At 45.6% G+C, this 18,927-nt stretch overlaps 1 protein-coding gene across 4 annotated transcripts in view; it reads right to left on the bottom strand.

Annotated features, from left to right (window-relative positions):
• Positions 1-17,291, bottom strand: part of AGPAT4 (1-acylglycerol-3-phosphate O-acyltransferase 4) — a 113,739-nt gene extending 96,448 nt beyond the window's left edge. Inside the window, exons 1-2 of one of the 4 annotated variants that reach the window (XM_057527618.1) lie at positions 16,590-16,726; positions 15,842-15,898 (exon numbers count right to left, since the gene is read on the bottom strand). The gene's annotated coding sequence lies outside the window, so the exon portion shown is untranslated. Of the gene's footprint in view, positions 1-8,091; positions 8,243-15,841; positions 15,899-16,589; positions 16,727-17,143 lie in introns of those variants that run through there. The other 3 variants (XM_057527620.1, XM_057527619.1, XM_057527621.1) reach the window with 3 other exon arrangements.
• Between the last annotated feature and the right edge of the window lie 1,636 nt (positions 17,292-18,927).

The raw sequence follows: 18,927 nt of genomic DNA, 5'->3' as shown, positions 1-18,927 counted from the left end.
TAATGCCAAGCAGAGCAGACGCTGACAAAGCTTCCCTGGAGCAGAGCTCCATGAGGCAGGTGTGGTGTCTGGGGGCTCACACGGTCCCCCCAGGAGCTAGCACGCCCCCCCCCCCCCCCGACCACCACAGCAGACATTACGGAAAGAGTTCGTGAATGAAGTCTGGAGAATTGCCAAAAGTGGGTTAATGAAATCAGTGGGGAGATAAGTAATTGAAGGAAAAGAAATGGATCCATCAGTCTGTCAACATCGAAGTCTTCACATTTTCTGGATGGTGGAAGGCAAACGAAGCAAGAAGACAGAAATCAATAATTTATGTCCCTGGCCTCCAATTTTAGCTCCAGAAGACTTTCTCTTTTCCCAAAGTCAGAGTGGTGAATTTGATCAACCTCCTGCATCAAATTCAGAACATTCGCTGCACTAGTGTCACTGAGCCCCTGTGGCCAGGGAGGGGTCGGGGCAGCTGCCCCAGTTTTCCTCTAAACTCTTGCGATGGAAATTCGTGTCCCCCAAATGGGATGCTGGGATAGGGATAAAGTGACAAGGCAAATGGGACTTATTTCTAATCTGTGCTTTGGATCAGGAATAAAAGTAGTAAATTTAAATTCACATGGAAGCTGAAAACCATCCAAATGTCCATTACCAGTTAAGCAAGTAAATAAGACGTGGTTTATCCATACAATGGATCACAGCTCAGCAAAACAATGGAACACACTACCAACCCATGAAACACGGTGACAGGGACTTCCCTGGAAGCACAGGGGTTAAGAATCCGCCTGCCAACGCTGGGGACATGGGTTCGAGCCCTGGTCCAGGAATATCCCGCATGCCGCGGAGCAACTAAGCCCGTGCACCACAACTACTGAGCCTGCGCTCTAGAGCCCGTGAGCCCCAACTACTGAAGCCCGCACGCCACAGCTACTGAGCCCACGTGCTGCAACTACCGAAGCTCATGCGCCTAGAGCCCGTGCTCCGCAACAAGAGAAGCCACCGCAATGAGAAGCCCGCGCACCGCAACCAAGAGTAGCCCCCGCTCGCCGCAACTAGAGAAAGCCCGTGCGCAGCAACGAAGACCCAATGCAGCCACAAATAAATAAATAAATAGAAAGAAAGAAAGAAAAGAAACAAGAAGCACAGGGACGTACCTCAAAGCACTAAGCCTTGCGGACGGCAGCCACTCCCACCTAGGCGTCTACTTCTCTTAGCCCCCTTCTCAGAGGAGGCCTTTCACCCCTTGAACAAATTTTTACTGAGCCACCATCCTGGGGAGTGGAGACACCGAATGGCCTCAGGAGATTTCTATGCTGTGGGACAGATGATATAAGAAAATTTAAATTGTAAGGCCGAAGGCTAGGAGCTACTCTCCTGGAAGACACAGCATGCCTTCAGAATAAAAAGCGAGGTGAAGGTACCTGGTGAGGTCAGGACAGGCTTCGGGCAGGAGGGCACCACCCCCAGCTCTTGGAATCTTCTGAACAGAGTTCACGTTCATGCTTCTGAGCCCCTATGTCTTCTGTCCCATCTGCCTGATGCCCTCCTCTCCCCCTCCCCCTCCCTCCCATCGCTGACTTGCCCAATGTGTGCTCATCCTTCAAAACCTGCCCTAGCTGGGCTTCCCTGGCGGTCCAGTGGTTAAGACTTTGCGCTTCCAATGCAGGGGGTGTGGGTTCGATCCCTGGTCGGGGAGCTAAGATCCCACATGGCACGCGGCGCGGCCCAAAACCAACCAACCAACAAAGCTGCCCTCGCCTGTACCATCCTGCGGCCTCCTCCGGAGCAGTTAGATGCACCCTTCCCAGCCTTGTCACAGCCCCTTCTATCCTCACTGCTACGTTCACCATTACAGAACTTAACCACGTGCAGTAGTGACTACTTACTGCCTGGGCTAATGATGTGAAAGGCTCAGCACAGTACCAAGGCCACATAACATCCGTAAATGATGCTTCCCTTCCTGTGTACGTCTGCCTTCCCACAAGCCTGAACTCCTTAGGCACTAGAGTGTTTCTCATTTGGTATCCAGAGTCCAGCAGGGACCTGGCCACGACAGGCAGTTAATAAATATTCATAATATGAACGACTTGAACAGTCAGTCACGTCCAGCACATGTTGCGGAGAAATGCCCCGCTTGTGGTGTATTAGTGACTTGACGACCATGTCTGTGGAACGTGGCTGCTGTCCTGTGCCCAGATCAGGGCATCATCATAAACAAAGCAAACAGGCAGGTGGGATATTTTACTCTCCCTAAATCCAGCTAATAATGTAATGTTCCAAGCTGTATTTGATGTGGGAAAACTCAGTAATTTAATTAACGCTACCTCTTTTCTAGAAATATATGTTGGTCAGAGATGACAGAAACTTCCAGACTCTTTCTACCCTAACACTCCACCACTTCATTAAAGTAAAATCCAAGAATGTCGGGAAAAATAAAACAAAATCAGAGAAGGGGTTTCCCTGCCACTGGTTTTATCCTCTTTATGTCTTTGTCTTTAGTTATGAAGGAGGCCTGTGGCTTCTTGCTGCCTTCTTATAATAGGGGACCTTGAATGCTGAGTATCTGAAGGGCTCCATAGTGTAAAGGTAGCAACCTTCACGCCTGAGCAGGGGCTCAGGAGCCAAGAGCTGGTTTGCCTTTATCAGCTACTTGACCCTGGGCAAATTACTTAACCTCAGTTCCTTCACTTGTAAACTGGAGACAGTAATAGTTCCTACTTCATGGGGTTGTGGTGAGGATAGTTGTTTCTAGAGCCCTGCCTGGTACATGGTAATCTTAAATGTGGCATCATCTTCACCATCCCCATCACCATCATCACCGTCATTGTCACCATCATCATCATCGTCACCATCACCATCATCGTCACCATCACCATCATCACCATCACTGTCAACATCACCATCATCGTCACCATCACCATCATCATCACCGTCACCATCATCGTCACCATCATCATCATCACCATCACTGTCAACATCACCATCATCGTCACCATCACCATCATCGTCACCGTCACCATCATCGTCACCATCACCATCATCACCATCACCGTCATCACCATCATCACCATCATCATCACCATCACCGTTATCATCACCGTCATCATCACCATCACCGTCACCATCATCACCACCATCATCGTCACCATCATCGTCATCACTGTCATCATCACCATCACTGTCACCATCACCGTCACCATCATCGTCATCACCGTCATCACCATCATTGTCACCACCACCATCATCACCATCATCGTCACCATCACCATCATCATCACCATCACCGTCACCATCATCGTCACCATCACCGTCATCATCACCATCACCACCGCCTTTGTCATGGCTCTGGCTTTCCTTTTGTCCCATCACTTTCCTACTAGTCACCCTCCTTCCATCAGTGGTCCAAGTTCTCCCAGCCCATTGGAAACACCTAGAAAACTTAAAAGCAAAAACGAGGAACCAGTGACTCGACCAGCCGGTCCAAGGCAGGTGACTCTAACGAAGAGGCAGGCTGAGCCCGCAGCCGAGACGCTGCCACCGAGCCCTGGACTCAGGGAGTGAGACGCGGCCCCTTCGCCCCAGCAGCCGCTTCCTCCCTTCACAGGAGCCGTGGCTGGTCCCCTGACTCTGCATTAAAGACCAAGTGTTTGCACAGGTCACCAAGGCCTCCATCAGCAGCTCCACGTCGGCTCACTCCTCCTGTCTTTGATTAAATCCCCTCCTGCTTCTGTTTTAATGCCAAAGACTCCACTTCGTGCTTGGAAGGCCAGCTCAGAGCGCAGCTTCTGAAACGAGGGCCAAGCCGGGAGCAGGCTTCAGGCCACCGTGACCCCCACTACAGCAATCTCCTCCCTCACCTGGGTCAGCCAGAGACATGTTCTGAATGAAGGAACTTTCTGGAAAGCTAAGCTGTGTAACTAAAGTTGCCAAAAGGTAAAACTGACAGAACTTTTGTTTTGGTGACAATCTTTCCAGTGTCACCTGGACTCTCCTGCCTTAGGAAATGAAGTCCACTGGGGACAACACGGGCAGCTCAGGACCATGGCTCTGCTGTTCATCAGTGAGTCTCAACCAGTAGTCATCTTTTTAGTTCCCCATTGTTTCTTTTCCTGCCCTGCCATCAATTGCTGCTTTTCTACCATTTACCCAGGAAAACAGAGAACCAAGCTTGTTAAGCCAGTCATTTCAGTGTTTTGCGTGCTAAGTAGGTTTCCGGAAAAATCAGATTAAGCCTAATGAAGTACACAGGCTTTTGACAATAATGTTTCTCACTTTATACTTCAGATCTGGGGCTGCGTTCCACATGGCTGGATATGTTACCATCTCTTAAATGGGATATGTTTCAGCAGACTTTTGGTTTAATCTGAATTAGATAAACTCCCTGTGGTCAGAGAGTACCTATTCTCCACTTTCCCCCCAGAATGCCAATCCCATCACCTGTGTCACACAAATATTCTAATGTGAATTTCCCTGGAATAGATGGTAGTACTTCTAATGCACAGACCCCATAGCACCTTGATAATCTGACAGCACTATTTCCATTTTCAAATGATTACTATGGGGACTTCCCTGGCAGTCCAGTGGTTAAGACTCCACACTTCCAATGCAGGGAGCACGGATTCAATCCCTGGCTGGGGAACTAAGATCCCACATGCCGAGGGGCGTGGCCAAAAAGTAAAAAAAAAGATTATTATGAAATGTTGGGTCAAGTGACACTTCATATATGCACTTAATAACATGATTTTAAAAAGAGCATGTACACACACACACACACACACACAAAAGAGGCCCACCCTTCTTCCTTATTATTCTCTAATACATTAAAAAAAACACTTGGTTTGCTTGTGCCTGGGCAAAGTCCATAGCTCAGATTTTTTTTCCTCCAACGTCTTACTGTAAAGGAAAAAAAAAAAGTGGTTTATTGGGGTAGTTAGGTATTGGGCTCTCTTTCCATCTCTTACAACGAGCTCTATCCAAGCTTTTCATTTCACGCAGGAGGTTTGGGTGAGGTTATTCTGGAGAATGTGAGACCCTTCGAGTGAGGGGTACCTTTATGATAGCTTGCTAGTATCTGAATTGGCAAATTTCACCTGCCTGACTATTTCGGTCAGATTTCAAAAGATAACCCCATGCAGGAAGGTTTTATGAGAACAGGGAGATAACTCACCCCAAGACGATAAGATAACAGATATCAGCCAGCAATAAGAGTTGACTCCTTGTCCAAGAGATAGTCAAGGTATTGGGAGAGGAAGAGATCAGAAAGAAAAGAACAAGGGGTGGGCTCATCCAGAGAAGCTATTACTCCATTATCAAGGGAGGGAGGGCACAAAAGGTGGGTGACCAGAGACGAAAAGGGCAAGATCCAAGCAACCTTCCATCAGTTAGACCTTCAGGAGCAGATAGACACAGAGAAGAAAACAGTCAAGGTGGGTGAATTCTCAGGGATTACTCAGGCCCAGCCCCATCCCATCCCATCTCCAAGACTCACCACTGGAGAGAGTAGGAAGCAGGGGAAGGGAAAGGACTGTTCCTTCCCACAGTCAGCTAGAGATTATCCAGCTCAGTGTTTTCTTCTCAAAAATGTCCACAGAAATATTCCCTTCAGGGATGTTCCCTGGTGGCGCAGTGGTTGAGAATCTGCCTGCCAATGCAGGGGACACGGGTTCGAGCCCTGGTCTGGGAAGATCCCACATGCTGCGGAGCAACTAGGCCCGTGAGCCACAACTACTGAGCCTGCGCGTCTGGAGCCTGTGCTCTGCAACAAGAGAGGCCGCGATAGTGAGAGGCCCACGCACTGCGATGAAGAGTGGCCCCCGTTTGCCTCAACTAGAGAAAGCCCTCGCACAGAAACGAAGACCCAACACAGCCAAAAATAAAAAAAAAAAAAAAGAAATATTCCCTTCAGCAGAGGAAACCAACTGTGAAGGGTCTGGAGCTATGGCCTAAAGCCATCCAAACAACCCGGCCTGAAAAGTCTGCTGTATTGTCTTAAAAGTTCATGTAAATTTTGCGTTATGTCATGGCCTGTCCATGCTTGTTTTCTTTTTAAAAATTCTCTTCCCTTGGATCTTCTGGCAAAACTGATGCTTGAGTGAGCTGGGCCCAGTTTACCCTGCAGCTGGCACATGCCCCAGATGGCCCCAGGATGAGGTGGCTGAAGAATTTCCATCCACCCTGGACTCCTCCTTAGTGGGATCGGGAAACGAGGACCCAGGATGTACCAGGCCACTTGCCAGTGCCAGGGGGCAGCACAGACTAAGACAGGCCCTGGTTTCAAGGAGCCCAGGGTCCCGCAGAGAGTAAGCAGGTGGCCACAGCTGGGGCCGAAGCCAGGCTCCGTGGCACAACCCTGCTCCCCCTCATGCCACGCTGCTCGCTGTGGTCCTAAAGGCTGCCAGTCTACTAGGCCCAGCAGAGAGCGGCTAGAGAAGGGGGCCTGGGAGTCTCCGGACTCTCATTAATGAAACGTTCCTGTGGCCTTTGACAAGGGCAGGACACCTTGACCGCCAGGAGAATCCTCTCCCTGCCCAGAGAAGCAGGCAAGGTCATGTCACGTGCTCATTAGGAAATTGCAGCTCAGGGCCCGCCCCGCACCCACAGGACACAGCGAGCTCCCAGCCTTGCAAAGCACAGAAGGTACGTCTTCTCTGGGGAGTCAGGCCAGAGGGAAGCTTTTTAAACCAGACTGTCTTAAAGACAAATCACAGTTCAGCCGTTTCAGAAGACAGAACCAGTGGGAGAAAGGAGGAAGTGCCAATCTGGCTAAAATTGGAACCAACATAAATAATTAAAATAATCAGGCACACCTAAAATATCTCTGTGGTCCTCTCTCTCTGTTTCCCTTAAATGTTAACTCTATTATTCCTCTAGGAATGGAGGTCAAATGAGGATTTTAGAGACACCATGAAACTTTCATTATATTGTTTGGTCTTAAGTAACTTCTTAAACTTCTGCATGATTTGGGAGGTTAAGACGAATTTCTGCACATTTTGAAGCTATGGAAATCCTTTCCCCCTAAAAGAAGATCCAGGGAAATTGTGGGAAAGAATACATCATACAAGTAAATAAGATGCTTTTATAATTCTTTCTTTGATCAAAAGTCACAGTCTTTGCTCCACCCACAGGTATTGCTAGCTCTGTGACTCAGGAAAGCTAGCTAACCACTCTATGCCTCAGTTTCAAGTCAGACTAGAGAAAAGAATTCACAACCCACAAGGCTGGATAAGGACAAAATGGGATCGGCCAGGCAGAGCACACAACACAGTAGTAAATGCTGAATAAGGGGGGTTGATATTATTAAAGTGCATAAATGACTACATTACAAAGCATAATAGAGGTGACCCTTTGGGAAGACTATTACAGGAAAGGTTTCTTTCTGTATTTACTATCCCAGAGCATCCAAGCGGCCCTCTGTACAACCCGTTACAAAATCCTGGGGCTCCATCTCCCGGAGTTCTCAGCCCGGCTCTTTCTGCAACGTCCTCCCAGGCCTGACCTCCACCTTGGTCTCCTGGACCAAGGCACCAGCCTGACGGGGCTCTCCCTGCCTACGATGCCAGCCAGATCAGTTCACAGGGTCCAAGGAACGGGGTGTCCCCCACCTCACTGTCCCTGCCGTCCAGGCCCCTTCACCACCGGGCACACTCTCGTCTCTGATCACTTCCTGACTCACATCCTGCCCCTCTGTAAACAGAGCACCCCAGCATTAGCACCCCACTTCTAGGAAGCGTTTCTGAAGCCCCAGACTGGATGGGGGATCAGGGGCTCCCCTTTCTATGCTCCCGCAGCACTCTGCACTCTCCCACCAGTGTGTTAAAATGATCCACTTAGGTTTCTGGCCTGTCCTCCAGGCAGTGACCCTGTCTGGCTCATCCGTGTACCCTCAGTGCCCAGCCAATAACAGGCTGGGCACAAGGATTCAGAAACGCTGTAAGAAGATTCTGGAATTGTGTGGGGCGTGGGAATAACAGACTCACCCCACTCACTCCCATCTTTCAGGTCCTGGAAGGGAGGAGGGAGAAGGGCAGACAAAAAGAAGGGACAGGGCAGAGCCTAAACACCACGTGAGCCCCAGGCATGGGGCTGGGGAGCGGGCCTTACCTGAAGCAGGGGGGTCCAGGACGAACAGGGAAGCTGGCCTCCAACCCAGTGGGAAGCGCTGGAGACCAGAGACCAGAAGGAGGGAGAGGCTGGAAACACCCACCACAGCTGGAGGTCTGTGCTCCGAGACAAGCCATTACTAGTGAGACCTGGGCATGGGGCACGTGGTTCCCTGTGTAGACCCAGGAAATGGGGTAAATCAGCAAATCCCAGCAAAGGTGACGTCAGTTATGCCGAGCAGCTCCCAATCTTTCTATAGATATGTTAATCCATCGTGCCCGGCCAGGCCCATGGGCAGGGTCTCCCTAAACAGAGTTCTGAGATACTGTCCGCCCACCCAGCCCCGCCCAGCTCCCTCCCTGCAGCCTCGGGTTACAAGGTGACTGCAGCAGGTTTGCCAGAGAAAGGGCACTAAACTTTGAATACATTCCAGTTTCAGGTCTGCCTTTCAGTTATTTTATTATTATTTTCCAATTCCTGTCTATTTATTAATTTCAGTGAATGAATTGCACCTTTGGTTTGGACTCATGTCTGTAAACCTGGGGAGTACAGGTTAATCCTGAGGGACGCGTTTGCTTGGATGGGAGAGCCGACCATGTGAGCTCAGACGTGGCAATTCCCTAAAGCAGTGGTTCTCAAGTGCAGGTGACTTCACCCTTCCAGGGGACATCTGGCAGAGTCTGGGGCATTTTTGGCTGTCACAATTGGGCTGGTGGTGGCATGTAGACGATGGAGGCCAGGAACGCACAGGACGGCCCCACAACAAAGACTTATCTGGCCCAAAATGTCAACAGTGTTGAGATTAAGAACTTGCCCTACGGGGGGCCAGGGGGTGGGGTGGGGTGGGGTGGGATGAATTGGGAGATTGGGATTGACATGTATACACTGATGTGTATAAAACTGATGACTAATAAGAACCTGCTGTATAAAAAAATAAAATTCAAAAAAAAAAAAACTTGCCCTAAAGGAATGTCAACCTGGGAGGACCTGGCTGGAAGGCATCAGATCAGGCATATCTGACCCTGGATCTCTTGTGCCCACTTTTTTTTTTGTCTAGGCTACAGCACCCATTCAGTGCCAGGCGTGCTGCTCTGTGCTAGAAACTTTCATGAGAAGCCCCCAGTGCAGTCATGAGGCTACAACTGTAAAGAATTGTCTATAATGTAATAGCATCTGGAAAGAGTGACTTTTAGGAAGAATGAACGAGATAGAGGAAGAATGTCAAGACAGCAGAGGCCAGAGGTTCGGGAGACAGGCCCAAAGGGTGACACACATTTGGGAAGGAAGCTACCCACCACGTCTCCTTTCAACCTACCCTTCCCCACAGCAAAGGAGAGAGGAAAGGGGAGGTTTCAGATGATGGCATTGATTGTGTGTTGACGGCTGCAGCATCCTGGGAAGAAGTGCTAGGTATGGACAGACTCTTTAAAATTTCATCAGCCTGGGTTAACCTCTGCCCGCAGAGAGGTGACAGCTCAGGAGGGAGCTGACAGAGATGGGAAAAAGACCAAACTTCACTCAATGCATTTCTCCCATTCTCATTTCAAAGTCTGTCTAAGATAAGCACTGGTGGTATCTTTTCAGATAACACTCTGCCTTTAAACTTGCTAATTGATCTGTTAACAATCAACAACAGACAAGAAACGCTGACTCCATCTACCCATGGCCTTGGGAACCACTGAGAGCAGCGATAGCAGATATCCTTAAGAGCAACTTCTCGGCAAAGTTCAATCCTTGGTTATAAATTGGTTTTGCTAAAAGTTCATATTTAATTTGATGTATGAATTGCACTGTCACTCAGATGTTTGAATCACAGGACCTGTTCCCTTCCCCCACCGTATCACCTTTCTGGCTAAACCACAACAAAATAATAAAGCCCCCTGAAAACTATTACAGTAGTTTGTCTTAGAAGTATGGCTATTAGTTCCCCCCACCCCCGCCCCACCGCCCAAGTTCTAAAATACTACTCTCTCTTCCAAAATTTCTGAAGCTCCTAAAATGTAGGATGGAAGGCATGCAAGGGAAGGTCCATACGGTAGAGAGCTGCTCACAACTGTAGAAATACTGTGTGTCTATGTCCCAGGCACTGGGCTGGCCAGGGCATAGATGCATAAATACGATACCACGGAAATAGGGGGTCAGCGGTGGGGTACCATGGTCTTGGGTCCAATCTCAGCTCTGTTACTTATTATGGTATTAGGGGAGTAACTTACTCTCTCTCAACTTTACTTTCTCTATCTAAAATGCAAATTGATAACAGTTTTAACCTGCTCGTTTGTTATGAGGATAAAGGGAATGAATAAATGTGAGGTCTGTGTAATAGACTTGCCCATAGGGTGCCCTCAGCACAGGTGGGCTGCTATCATTCTCATACATATCCTACAGGTTGGCCAGTCACCTCAGCGTCCCTGATGGCTTCTACAAGTTACCTGTCATTCCCCAGGCTGAGGAATAATCTCCTGCAGGAATTTCAGTGTCCGGTTTCAAACTACCATGAAGTACACAATGTGCCTCTTCTCTTGTTGGATCCTACATAGAAATGACCATGAAATAGCCATCATGTGTGACCCAAGGTCAGAGGGGAGAGATTGAAACAACTTCCTGCTGAAGGGAGAAGCTGATCTCATCCACAATCAAAATAACACTACCATACGACCCAGCAATCCCACTACTGGGCATATACCCTGAGAAAACCATAATTCAAAAAGAGTCATGTACCAAAATGTTCATTGCAGCTCTATTTACAATAGCCAGGACATGGAAGCAACCTAAGTGTCCATCATCGGATGAATGGATAAAGAAGATGTGGCACACATATACAATGGAATATTACTCAGCCATAAAAAGAAAAGAAACTGAGTTATTTGTAGTGAGGTGGATGGACCTAGAGTCTGTCATACAGAGTGAAGTAAGTCAGAAAGAGAAAAACAAATACCGTATGCTAACACATATATATAGAATCTAAGGGGAAAAAAAAAAAAGGTCATGAAGAACCTAGTGGCAAGACGGGAATAAAGACACAGACCTACTAGAGAATGGACTTGAGGCTATGGGGAGGGGGAGGGGTGAGATGTGACAGGGTAAGAGAGTGTCATGGACATATATACACTACCAAACGTAAAATAGATAGCTAGTGGGAAGCAGCCGCATAGCACAGGGAGATCAGCTCAGTGCTTTGTGACCACCTAGAGGGGTGGGATAGGGAGGGTGGGAGGGAGGGAGATGCAAGAGGGAAGAGATATGGGAACATATGTATATGTATAACTGATTCACTTTGTTATAAAGCAGAAACTAACACACCATTGTAAAGCAATTATACTTCAATAAAGATGTTTAAAAAAAAAAAAAAAAACAAAGAAGAGGGGGAATTTGCTAAACGTTTTTTCTCTGAAGGTCAGGGGGGCACCGGAGGCGGGGCATTCCGGATGAACTTGGTTAGGTTGCCCATATAATTTCCTGCTGAAGGTAGAAATCACGTGTGGTCAGACAGTCCTGCTGAGAGGAGCTGCATGACAGCAGGAAATACAAACAGGAAGTGTTGCAACAAGGTTTTAACATTATTTATTTGGGGTATTTAGATTTAAAGTGTTGAAACCCACTTGCTTTTGTCGAACAAGACATAGACTTGCAACATCTTATGGGAAATCTAATGGCAAGAGGATTATCTAGTAAACCAATGGGCATATAATTTGGATGCAGTTGGGAGTCTGCCTTTTTAAAATGTTATATTTTGAGTCCATCTGGAGGGACCTATAGTCCCACGGAGTCTACAGGTAACTCACTCTGAGGGAACTTTGAGAGATTATCTCACTCAGTTTGTATTTTCCAGGAAGAGAATTTACAAACCTTCTGCCCTCTGTGCCTCTGTGTGCCCAGGGTCAAAACCTCACTTCTTCCATATCGTTAATCAACAAATGTTTACTGACATCAAACATAAGCTCAACCAATGAAGGACGAGACAAGAAAGTTATAAGATGAACAGTCAACTGCTAAGCACTCTCTCCCTCTCTGCCCAGAACAATCTATGTATAAAATGGTTCAATGAAAGAAGCATCTGGTGCCGTTAGCCAACAGATGCTTCAATCAAAGACAATTACCCCTGTATATTACACAGTGGAATATTACTCAGCCATTCAAAAGAGTGAAATATTGCCATCTGCAGCAAAACAGACGGACCTAGAGATTATCATACTAAGTGAAGTAAGTCAGGCAGAGAAAGACAAGCATTATATGACATCACTGATTTGTGGAATCTAAAAAAATAATAAAAATTAACTTATTTACAAAACAGAAACAGATTCACAGACATAGAAAACAAATTTATGGTTACCAAAAGGGAAAGGGGAGGGGGAGGAAAAAATTTTAAACACGGGATTAATAGATACACACAACTATATATAAAACAGATAAACAAGGATTTCCTGCATAGTACATGGAACTATGTTCAATACCTTGTATAACCTATAATGGAAAAGAATCTGAAGCTGTACACCTGAAACTAACACAATATTGTAAATCAACTATAGTTTAATTTAAAAAAAGAAAAAAGAACAATATGCCCTGGTTTAAGGGGCTGTTTCTACATCTGTCTCTCTAATAGTTCCTGAGCTTTTTTAGGGAAGAAATAGTTTCCCATTTATTGCTATATCCATAATATATAGTAACTGACACATGATACTGATATCATTTGTTGAGTGAATGAGTAAATGGGTGGATGGATGATATATGAATGAATGAATGAATGGTGACTGAAAGGTAGGACTAAAGATGAAAGGAAGAAGTAAAGCAAACCAGACTGGAGGAACAAAAACAAACACAAGTAGAAAATCTTTGCAGAACAAGTCTTGAAAAATAAAGAAAGACAGGTTAGATAGATTGTTCCATGATAACGTTCACCAAAAATTGCTCTTGTTTTAAAATATTTCCTCTTATTCAGTCATTAGAAGAGAATGGAGATCAGCCAGTCACAGTATCTCCCTTAAAAACCCTTCGGATATTTGAAAACTAGCTATTTACACTGTATGCGGTTTTGCTCACAGTGTGTCCACGGCACTCGGCACATAATAAACGCACAAGAAATACTGTTAAAAGAACAAGTTCATGATTTAAGCTTCCTCTTTCCCAGAACCTTAGCAGTGATTCTCCCTGGTCCATACATGAAGCCAAATTTCCGAGTTCCAAAACTTTCCAAATGGATTCTGTCCTGGGACAAAGATTATTGAATTAGAGTTGCCCAGGTTCTGGGTGATGTGAGATAGTTTTTAAGCCCGGAGTGATTACATATGAACGTTTAGGCATCAAAAACCTTTCAGAACTGTGAACACAGTGTCTTCCCATACCCACTAGACCTCCTTTTCAGAATACAGCAGATTGCACAAAATATAGTAAGTCTGCCAAATGCTCATCTGAGCACCCCACAATTTAAAGCAACAGCAATGGTCGGTATTATTAGAATGACGTTGTGGGTGCATGCGGAGTTCCCGCTTCCAAATTTCTGACTTGTTTAAAGTCTGATTTAAGTCTGATTGCAGTTTTTAGAGCTTCAACTCAGGAACAACTGAATTACGAAGGATTCTGCCTCCTACTTACATAGTCCTTCTTTTCTACCAGTCTCGTTCTGGGTTAAACAAAATTCTGTCCCTGAATCCCTACTAGTTCTTTCCACCAGCACAGACTGCTCCTGGGCTATTTCCATACTAAAGATGGACTTCTTCCTGCTTTGGACAAGAACCATGAACCAGGACCCATCTCTCACCATCTGTCCCTGTTACCTGAGACACCTTTGCCTCTTCCCCTTGAATCGTCTGTCCCCTCCCCTTCAAACCTTCAATGTCACCATCCTCTACTTCTTCCCAGACTCACAGCATCTCGCTTCTCATTTCCCTCTTGCCTTGCCTCCTTCTCTCCAGCTCTGTGCCCATCTACACACTTTGTCACCCCTGTTTGGAGGATTTTAAACTTGCAAACACAGACCACCACTTCTGTTTTCTTCACAAACTTGACAGCACACAGTTCAGAGCCATGAAATCCCAACACGATGGTGACTGACTCCAGCTTCACCAGTTATTTCCTCAGCATCACCTCCATCCAGCCTCTTTCACTGGACCCAGAATTTGCTTTGCATCTATAGCTCCACTGACCCTCCCCGGATCAAGACTGTTAATTATGTTTTTAACTTCTACTAAGGGTCCGATCATAGGACAGTGATTTCCCTTTTTTTGGCTGAAATTCCAAACAATTCTTGCTACTTTTCCTTTGAACTCCATCTTACAAGGCTTTTTGCTGTGAAACTCCTAGATGTGGAAACTCAAGAGTACTCGCACCACACACTTGACTTACACACTTCCCATCTGCTCCGCAGATGGGTCATGTAGTCAAGTCTACATCCTTGAGGACCATCTCAGGCTGGAAAAACAGTAACTTAGTCTGACTAGTCTCCACACTTTGCAAACATCGCAAACCTATAAACCTACAACTGTTTATATGTACTAACATGTGCTTTCCAAAACAATAGTCATATTTTTTAATGACACTTTTCTGTGTTTTATAACTTTTTAACTAGTTCTCTTGTCTTTACTTACCTCCCATTAGTTTTGTGCCATGCTATTTAGCCCCCTTTTTAGATAACTTTTGTATCTGAAATACTTAAGACCTCTTGCACTATAAAAAGTTTTATAAGTCATAGACAACAGCATGTTGAGATAAGGATCTTGGCAAGCAGAACCTCATTAAACCACCCCTTCTTCCTGCTTCCCTGTGGAGGGGTTACTCTGAGGTTTCTAAGTGATGCTTTTGGCTTCATAGTGGAAAGGCATTGTGAAGGCTAAGCCACCTTCACAAATCTTTATCCAAAACTACAGAAAATTTTAAGAATCAAGGGTGAGATTACTATCGATCCGTCCTATAAAGCCTAATTTGGTAATTCAGGATGCCCATTAGAAGAATGGTGTCTGTTGTCACACATCTCCTCAGATGCACTGAATAAAAGCATCAATTTGACTCCTACCTGCTAATAAGCCCATTTGGACTATGTCTGTTCAACAGATGTGTCACTTGATTTTAATTACATTTAACTTTGCTTAATAATACTATGTAGATGATACTTTTTTTCTCTCATGTTTTATATTTTTCCTGAAAATCAACTCTTTTTCTCTCCATAGAGGGTACTTAGAAGATTCAGTAGTTTCCCTGCCCAACTACACACACACACACCACACATCACACACACATACACACACATCAGATACACATACACACTGCAGATACACACTTTCTTCCTTATCTCATGATATCTTTTTTTTTTTTTTTCCCCAACTGAGGATGCTTGACTAACAATCACAGCTGGGTTAATCTCTTCCCAGTTTTAAAAAAGAGAAGGTCTATGGACCCTCACCTTAAGGAGAGTGGACAGCTGATCCGTATTAGGAAGATGCCCGAAAAACCGAGAGTCCTGCTGGTAGTTACCATTTGTTACTCATTTACACTTGTTGAACTTGGATTGTGTGCTAAGTAAGTTCAGACTACAGCAAAGACCCCTCTTTGAAACATTCAGACTTTTAGGCAGACCTGGGCAGACAATAACGTCAGTGTGAATTCTCAAACACCCTCTACAACTTTTTCCAAGGATCTCACCTCCTCTAAAGAAGTGCTCTTCCCCGCCCCTCCCCGCCACTTAGTTTGATCACAGGATTAATATCACGTCTTGAGAACAGTTTAGGTTTTCAAAAAAGACCAGAAACTGAAGACTTACATTAACATCAAATCATTCCTTTTTCTAATTCCCAGAGATGATGAGGAAAGTCATAGGCTGAAAATTCAGTAAATAAAGAGGTAATTACAAATGCCCGTTTCCTTGACAACTCCCCTCCCCCAGCCCTCCGGTGATAGGGAAAAACCAAAGCGGGGGTGAGGAGGGGTAGCCGCGAAGCCAGGTTGCCTCTGAACAGCCTGGGCGAGAACCAGCGCGGAAAGCAGCCGACGCGCAGCAATCACAAATAAAGCAATGGATATCGGGGCTGCACTTGGGGTAGTATTTTTGTGGTTGCCATAGAAACGGCAGAGACGGAAGAACATGTTGCATGACACAAAAGAGACCGATCGGTAACAGGAACCTTCTCCCCGGCTTCGTCTGTTGCAGAGAAAATTCTTTCACCCGAGGCGGGGGGTCGGGGGGGGGGTGGGACTGGGCAGGGGGAAATGAACCCCAGCGCGGCAGCTCGAAATCACAGCGCGGACAGGCACGTTCCCCCAGCTGAGCACAAAGAAACGGTCCCTGTGCGGCAGCAAAGCCCCCGCTGCCTTCCAGGGCTGCCCCTCCACGTTCCCACTGTCGCCTCACTTCCTTCTCCGCCTTCCTCGCCTCCTCTTTCTTACCTACCCCTTGCAGAGGTTTTAATGAAATCCAGCCCAGGAGAGAATAAGGGTGATAGAGAGAGGGGCGCAAACATCCGCCACGCCCAGAGGTGAAGTCGCCTGGAAATAGCACGAACGGCACATACCTCCTTTCTGGCAGCCCTGGACACATGGACTTAGAAATCAGAAACTGAAAGGGAGCAGGCTGGGGTGCAGAAATTGCCACTAGTTTATAGGAGCTGTAAGTCAGCCAACACTGGAAAGAAAAAGCGAGACTCCACCCATGGGGTGGACTCTTCGGAAAAAAAAAAAAAAAAAGTGGTCCTCAGCTGACGTCTCTCCCCACCCCATGTCACTTCCTTTTAAAGCTACAATTTAGCAGTTATGGGGAGGGAGATACGAGCTGGTGTAACATGAGTCCCTCCCCCTCCCCTTCCAATTAGTGTAAGGAAGTGCTTCGGCTGGCTTCACGTTTGAAATCTCTGGCCGGAGAACCTGCCAGAATCGGAAACAAAGCCCGCTAGGTGGCCTTTCTTTTTCGGCCGCGCCTCCCGAATCCTGTTGCATCCCTATGCCGACATGGCTCCTCCAACCTCAGCTCGGACAGATCCAGCCCCTTCTGTGCTGAGACCTGGAAATTGCCCTAAACTGGCTCATATTTTGTTTGGTAAAATACCCGCACTCTGCAATCCCCCCTCACCTCTCACTGGTAGGCGGTGCGGAAAGGAGATTGCATTCCACTCGGAAGAGCCCCAAAGCACCTTCGACAAAATACTACTGAAAATTCCAGCGATCTGAGATGTTAAGAACTGGGAAACAGAGGCTTGGAGGTCGATGGATTTTCTCCCAGCAAAGCAGCTACCAGGGTTGATTCCCCGTGCGCGCGCGCGCGCACGCACGCAAGCACATGCACGTGGCATTCACGCGCAGTGTTAGAGAGGGTCTGGGCAGATCTTTATAATAAAATAGAGTCCTCATAATTTTAAAAGAGGGCGGGCTGTTGAACCTCCAGAAATGCCAGGTCTCCAACATTTCTAAAAACCACTTTCAACCTCCAAACAGTTAAGATGTATGCCCTTCAAATGTTCTTTATTAGAGCCATTGCCACAAATAATATTTGAGTACTAACATATGATTCCTGTGTTCACCGCCGTTCTTTAGATGTTTACAATCCACAGGGAAAAAAATAAAATGTTCACAAATAACTAGACCGTATTGCAGAATTACTAAGAGCTACAAAAGTGCTAAAAACAGCGTGCCATGAGAAAATAGAGAGGATGGAAAGAGCTCTTTTTGGTTATGATGAACGAAAAAAAGGCATTCTGAATTCAGCAAACATGGTTTGGACTGGGTCCTATAGGGTGTGCGGCGTTTTGATAGTCTGTGATGGAGAGAGGGAAAAGCATGAATGGAGTTAAAAGACATCTAAGGCATAAAAAAGGACCAGAACAGAAAACCCATTTGTGGCAATGGTTTATTTTAATATTCATGGGAAAATAAATTTGACCATGTAAACATGTTTATAAAAGATGTTTGTAAGAAGTTCTTGCAGCCAATGCAATTTTTAAGAGTTCTCATAACTTTTCAAATTATGTTTTAAAATTCATTTGTTTCCAGTTTTTCAAAGCACTTCTAAAGTAGAGTTAGACTGATGCTTTTTCATATTTGAATTTTGAATGGGGATTAATTTCAAAATCTACAAATTGCATAAATTTGTGCTACACTTACTATAAGTAGAGCCACTGATTTCAACAGAAACAATATGAAATAAAAATTTTTGACAATTGCAAGTCTTATTCTGATCATAATACTATTATATGTCTATTCCATTAAAATTATCATTATTATTTTTTAAATTTAATTTAATTTAATTTTTTTATACATCAGGTTCTTTTTTTTTGAATTTTTGAATTTTATTTTATTTATTTTTTTATACAGCAGGTTCTTATTAGTTATCCATTTTATACACATCAGTGTATACATGTCAATCCCAATCTCCCAATTCATCCCACCTCCACCCCACTCCCCACCTGGCTTTCCCCCCTTGGTGTCCATATGTTTGTTCTCTACATCTGTGTCTCTATTTCTGCCTTGCAAAGCAGTTCATCTGTACCATTTTTCTAGATTCCACATATATGTGTTAATATATGTATTTGTTTTTCTCTTTCTGACTTACCTCACTCTGTATGACAGTCTCTAGGTCCATCCACGTCTCTACAAATGACCCAATTTCGTTCCTTTTTATGGCTGAGTAATATTCCATTGTATATGTGTACCACAGCTTCTTTATCCATTCGTCTGTCAGTGGGCATTTAGGTTGCTTCCATGACCTGGCTATTGTAAATAGTGCTGCAATGAACATTGGGGTGTGTGTGTCTTTTTGAATTATGGTTTTCTCTGGGTATATGCCCAGGAGTGGGATTGCTGGGTCATATGATAATTCTATTTTTAGTTTTTTAAGGAACCTCCATACTGTTCTTCATA

This window comes from Balaenoptera acutorostrata, chromosome 14, assembly GCF_949987535.1.
Source record: "Balaenoptera acutorostrata chromosome 14, mBalAcu1.1, whole genome shotgun sequence".
NCBI classification, from domain to species: Eukaryota; Metazoa; Chordata; class Mammalia; order Artiodactyla; family Balaenopteridae; genus Balaenoptera; species Balaenoptera acutorostrata.
The sequence above is the reverse complement of the archived record's forward strand: the minus strand, read 5'-3'. Positions and strand labels throughout refer to the sequence as shown.